Source organism: Tamandua tetradactyla, chromosome 4, assembly GCF_023851605.1.
Source record: "Tamandua tetradactyla isolate mTamTet1 chromosome 4, mTamTet1.pri, whole genome shotgun sequence".
Taxonomy (NCBI): domain Eukaryota; kingdom Metazoa; phylum Chordata; class Mammalia; order Pilosa; family Myrmecophagidae; genus Tamandua; species Tamandua tetradactyla.
Genome location: NC_135330.1, coordinates 63,636,419 through 63,642,418, shown reverse-complemented (window position 1 = coordinate 63,642,418; position 6,000 = coordinate 63,636,419). Strand labels below are relative to the sequence as shown.

The 6,000-nt window shown below is 54.3% G+C and overlaps 1 protein-coding gene across 3 annotated transcripts in view; it reads left to right on the top strand.

Moving 5' to 3' along the window:
- The first annotated feature begins 572 nt into the window (after nucleotides 1-572).
- Nucleotides 573-6,000, top strand: part of SLC26A9 (solute carrier family 26 member 9) — a 28,530-nt gene continuing 23,102 nt past the window's right edge. For all 3 annotated transcript variants that reach the window (XR_013174265.1, XM_077157584.1, XM_077157585.1), the window contains exon 1: nucleotides 573-653. The gene's annotated coding sequence lies outside the window, so the exon portion shown is untranslated. The remainder of the gene's footprint in view (nucleotides 654-6,000) is intronic.

The following is a 6,000-nucleotide window of genomic DNA, read 5'->3' as shown; positions in this document are numbered from 1 at the left end:
ACAGGACTGGGAACCAGGTCTCCAAGGCATCCCCAAACCTCCCACAGGTCCTCAGTGCCTCCCGGACAGGGCTCATCCTGCTGCCCCCACCCACCCCTGCCCCCCAATCTTCAAAGAAAGCAGTTCCAAGATCCCACCTATCGAGGTGGCCTCAATGGGGTTCATTGTCCAAGAGACTATTCAGCCTGCCCCCCAGCCCCATAAGCAGCAGGACAGCAAGCTCCGAAAGGAGCCTGCTTCATCCCCGTCTGTCCGTCTGTCTCGGCTGGCTGCCTTGGGGGAGCCTGCGGGGCAGGGGCCCCACTGAATGTGACCTATTGTCTTCAGGGTGGATTTAGGAAGTGCCAAGCTCCCATCAAACAGCCCTGCTCCCCAGGTAAAACAAAAAAAGGGCTGTTCATTTGGGACCTTTTTTCCCTTATCTCCTTTTCCTATCTCCTCAGGCTTAGCTATGGTGTAGTGTTCAAAACCACTTCCCCACCGAGCCAATCAGAGACCCAGGCTCACCCCGTAGCCCTGAGGTAAAGTTATTTATAAACGCCTCCCTGCATTATTTGAGCAGAGCCCTTGTGCACACCTCTGGAACACCTTTCGGCTGCCTGCTCCCCAGACACACCTGCAGCCCTGCCCAGTCCAACTCTGCTCACCCACCGGTAAGCCCCACCCAGCCCACCTCAAGGGGCTGGGGGTCATCCTTTGAAGAGGGCGGACACCAAGAGTACTGAGAGAGGGATAACAGGAGGCAGCTGGTTGTGGGGGTGGGCTGTTTGCACAAGTGGAGAGGACGCTCGGACCTCTGACTCTGAGGGCAGCCCCCCAGCCTTTCACCTCTGAGCCAGCCCACTGGGTCCTCACTTCTATATAAGAACCTTGGCTGCAAGGCTGGAGGCTGAAGGGAGCTTGTGGGAAGGAGGCTCTGGTAGATGAGAGTCACCGAGACCCCAAAACCGATTGAGGCAAAACAACTAGCTCCTTTGTAAGGACGTCCAGGGCAAAGAAAGAGCAAACATGTTGGACCTTCCTCAGAGCGCTAGCCTTTGGAGCTGCTGGCTGCATCTCTCCCCTTTCCTTTCAAGTGTCCAAAGCAGAAATCTCTTAATGTTTGGCTCACCAGCCTGCTCTATCGGCTTCTATCTCTCCTGCTGACCCGCAGACATCCTACTTCACTCATTCACTTCTTTACCAGCTTGGGCATGAGCATGGATTTCATGGAATCCTGTTTTTCCCACTAATTCTAGCAATTTAGAAGAGGTGACAGGGAGGAAAACCTAAGAGAGGGAGAAGGCTAGTAGGGAATCACCTGTTTGTGAGGCAGTGGGTTGCACAGTCCAAGGGGCCTGATTCCCAGGTAAATGATTCAAGACAGAAGGGCTTGGGCCAGGATGATGAATGACGAGCCAACCCCACTGGCTCCCAGTCTTCTAGCCCCTCATCCTGAAGCTCTGAGGGGCCCCAAGCCACCCTCAGGCAGTACCCCCATTCCTCAAAGTCAGCCCACAGGGTCCCCAGCCTAAGCCAAGAGTAATGTTTATCATTCTAATATAAACACCCCACTTAACTTGGCCCCATTGGATCTAGCACCAGGACAAAGACTAACTTTGAGGGCGGGTGCCTCTCAGAGTGGCAAAGCCACACAAGTAGAGCAGGCCAAGAGAGGACTTTCATTCCTGGAAGGCTCACTCACATAGATAAGCCTTCTCCCAGAGCCTCGTGACCTTCCCCACTCCCTCTGCTACACCCTAGTGTCCAGAAAGCTGGCAAGACCCTCCTTGGGCAGCACGGAGATGAGCACACTCACCATCTCCACCACCAGGATGGCTCTCCGGACAGTTCTCAGAGCCCAGCCAGATGTTCTGGTCCTCATTTGTATGAAATCCTGGGGCCAGAGCCAGAGCCTTCTTTATCTCCTTAAGTCCTTTCATGGATTGGCACATAGCAGGTATTTAATGAGCGTGTGTTGAGCTGAAACAAATAATCAGAGTCTATCTGATCACCATCCAGCTCCCTGAGGGAATGGGGAACCCACACAATACAGAACAACACTCCAGGGGCTGAGGGGCTCAGCCTTTGGATGACTGAAGCTGCAGGGTTACCTCTTCAAGGAGAGTCGGTCTTCACCTGATGCCTCCCTAGACGTTGACCTGGCTTCTAGGACAGCCAGACTCTCACTGGTCTCCTTGCCCATTTCCCTGCTTCCAAGTGAGACTAACCCTGGCTTCCTTAAAGACTTTCAGGAGTCTAATCTTAAGTGTCTGTCTCAGGAGCCCCATGACCTTGCTTGGGTCTCACTGTTGGAAGGTGCTTTCCAAGGTCTGGGTTTAATTATTTTTGCTGGAGTTTATTTCCTCACGCCAGCACCCATCCACCTATGTACCCCTCTACTCATCCCCAGCAGGGAAAACAGCGAGGGAGGGAGGAGTGGGTTTGGAGATAGATGTCCAGACCTGGGGGATGGTAGCAGTCCATCCCAAGTCCCTGGAACAGAGAAGGGGAAGGCACCTTAGGGACTTCTCAACCCCTGCCCCCACTGTGTTACTGATGAGAAAATTAGTCTGGGATAAGAGGGGGCAGGAGGTTTGCCCAAGAAATATGGGTCAATAGAAAGAAAGGTGCACTCTAAAATGCCTTGGAGACTTTCTTACCCCTCCTATCCCATACCCGGGCCACTCAGAGGCTGCTCTTTCCCTGTGGTTCCCAGCCCGGAGGAGGCAGGGAGGCCGCCTGCAGGCAGCAGCTAAAGCAAAGGGGAAACCTCAAAGTGACTTTCCTCTCCCCAGAATGCAGTAATCGCCCAGGCCGGGGCCAGTGATAAGGACTCCAGGGTAGGTTGGCCAAGCCAGGGCCCGTGCCTGGCACACTTGCGTCAAAGAACCCACCCCCCACTCCCATGCCCTGAGCAGGGCTGGGGGACAAAGACAGCATGTGCCACATCGACAGAAGCACCTCCAGACCTGACCAGAACCCCGGTCAGGGCTCCCCAGATGTCCTGCTCTCTTCTAAAATGATTTCCTGCCTTACCTCTCACTAGTCCTGGGAAATTATGGAAGCACAAGAGTACAGGGCATGGAAGACACAGGGCACGTGGGAGAAGGAAGCAAGGCAGAGGGACTCACCTGAGACTGTGGAGCAAAGAAAAGAGTCCTCTGGAGGGACAGGAAAAAAAGTAATAATACTATCAGCTTTTATTGCACACGTACCACGGCCAGACATCTGTTCCGAGATTTTCCATTCATGAACTCAGGCACTTAGCCCAAGCCCATCTCTGCTAATGTTGATCAACTCTAGTCAGAAAAACGATCAGGAGGAGTGATCACTGGGCTTTCTTTTGCATGAGCTCATTGTGGGGGGAATTAGGACTCTGATGTGAGTTTATGGAGAAACCCAGGAGAAGGTCTTCTCTGGTTCTACGCTCTCTACAGAACCATTTTCTCCTTTTCTGTCTCCCCTCCTCTCCACCCCCCGCCCCCATCCTCAGCTCAACAAGACCCCTGGATCCCTTCTGCTCCAGTTTTGACCCCACTCTCTTGCCAAGCCTTAGGAATTGTCCATAGTGCCCACCTCTCTACCCTCTGCCTTCCCTTCTCTCTCTCTCTCTCTCCTTTCCGTAAGCCCCACAGCACCACCCCCCATCCCCACCCACTCCCAGGTCTCTCCAGCTTTTCAGGACCTGCCCCTCCTTTCCTGTATAGTGGGGGAGGGTGGCAGGGTCACCCTTTTGTTCCTTGATATTGTCACATGGCACCTGCTACTAATCCCCATTGGGGGGGAGGGATGGCGGGATGGTGAGGGGCGGACACTGTCTGATGTGAGGCAGGGCTCCCTGTACACACCTGCAAGGTGCCTAAAAAGGCAATAGAGCCCTTGGCTGGGTTTCTCAGTGATGCTGACATCACTCAGCAGGCCCATGTGTTTGTTTAACTAGGGATCAAGTGCTCACATTCCCTATACCTCTCCCCCTTTCTTCCTCCCCCTTTCACCTCCCACCCCTAACCTAGCATGGTGAGGAGCCCTCTGTGGGGGTCCCTGGGGTCCCAAGCCCCCCTTGGAGAACCGTTTACAACAGGCAGGGCCCACCCACCGTGCTGGCTCTCCCTTTTCCGCCTTGCCCATCCCCCCTCCCCCTCGCCTGCCCCATGACCTGAAGGACTGGCTGGGATGAAGTAACCTCCCCTTCTAAGCCCCACCCCACGTCAACCCCTAGTCTTGGAATTAGGAAGTATGGCAAGGACACCTCCTCACCAGGAGCTGTGGCCACTCCTGGGGGCTGTAGATCACAGCCCTTGAGAGGAGAGTCAGGACCCAGAAGTCTGTCTCATGAACTGGAACAGCAAGGGCGCCGGGGTGGGCTGAAAGGGGCAAACTGGACGCCACTCAGGGGACCACCCCAGATACCGGGGCCCGGCATCGTCCCCGGAAGGGCTCCTTCCAACAGGACCTGAATTGGAGTCCAAGGCCTATTTCAAAGTCCCATCCTGCCTCTCTCTAAGACACAGCTTCTTCGTCTGTAAAATGAGGGCACTGGACTAGCACAGTCTGCAAGCTCCCTTCTAGACAAAAAGTCCTGTGACTTTTCTGTGAGTCCGACCGGCTTATGGATTCTTTTTTATTGTGCATGATAAACTCAATCGTTTATTGAAAGGTCCTAGATCCTTCTCCCTTCTGACGTCCTATCTCCGGAATGGAATGGTGTACGGGAAAAGGGAGACCTTCTGTATTCCGGTAAAGCAAGGGAGCCTTCGTCCCGCTCACCTGTGTGAGGGAGACTCCCCTAGAATCTAGCCACCCGCCTGCAGGGAAACCTGCCCAGATGGTCAGAAACCATCCTGAATCATTCCCCTGTTGCCCTCTGAAGGTTTTTCCACCACATGTCCCCCTCTCCTCCCTCCCTTCCCCAGAAGTGACAATCGGGAATGGCTAAAGCAGGCACTAGTATACAGGCTGGAGAAGTACTAACAATACCTGCTAAAGGAGACCAGCGAAGAAAGAAATTCTTCAGGCAGGAAAGGCTTCGTAGAAGAGGAGGAGGGGAAGGCGGAGGAGGAGGAGGAGGAGGAGGAGGAGGAGGAGGAGGAGGAGGAGGAGGAGGAGGAGGAGGAACCCAAACCTGCCTTACAGATGGGCAGGTCTAGAAGGACAGAGATGAGTCAATCTCAGGCAAGGAGGAAAGTGTGAACAAAGACCCGGAGGTGGAACTGAGCAAAGCTTGTTTGGGGGATGCTGACCAAACCATCCCGGAAGGTGTGAAGGTTCCAGCTGGCAAATCTACTGAATCTACCAAAAGGGGCCAAATGGTGAAAGACAAAATAACGAGTCTGGGCTTGATCCTCCTGGCAATGAGGAAACCTGAGGTTTCTCAGCAGGGAGTGTAGGCTGGATTGGAGGGACCCGAGCTGGAGGCTGGGGAAATCAGTCGAAAGTTACTGCAATCATCCGGGTGTGAGGCGATAAGCCTGGAGCGGACTGGGGCCACGGTGATAGGATAGAAACGTGGTATGGAGGCTGGGATGGACAGGAGAAGCCTTGGAGGGAAATAGCTATCAGATTTGATCGACAGCTGAATGTAGAGGCAGGGGGAGCTCAGTGATGGAGAGAAAGGCACCAATCATGAAATGGGCAGTTAGGAGGGGGTAGGGTTGGTAGGGTTCCAATCTGAGCAACCCCCTTACCCAATGCATGCACTGCTAGAGGTTTTAGCCTCTGAAAGCAGCCTGGGAAGGTACTTCAGGGATAAACTCCTGCCGGGTGGCGTGCAGGATCTCCAGCACCCCCTCTTCCCGGAGGCTCCCTTCTGCTGATTCAAGCCCACTTGCAGCTTTTGGCTGTTTTGTTTTGTGAGTGATATGTTCCGCGGTCTGGAACAGGCTTTCTCTGAAGCAAAGCCTGGAGCTCTGGATTCCTCTGCAGGGTCGCATTCCCCACTTGTGCCCAAGGGACCCGCCAGACAAACCACCTGGAAGGGCAGATCCTGCGGACCCTAGAGAGGGTAGGACAGAGGAACGA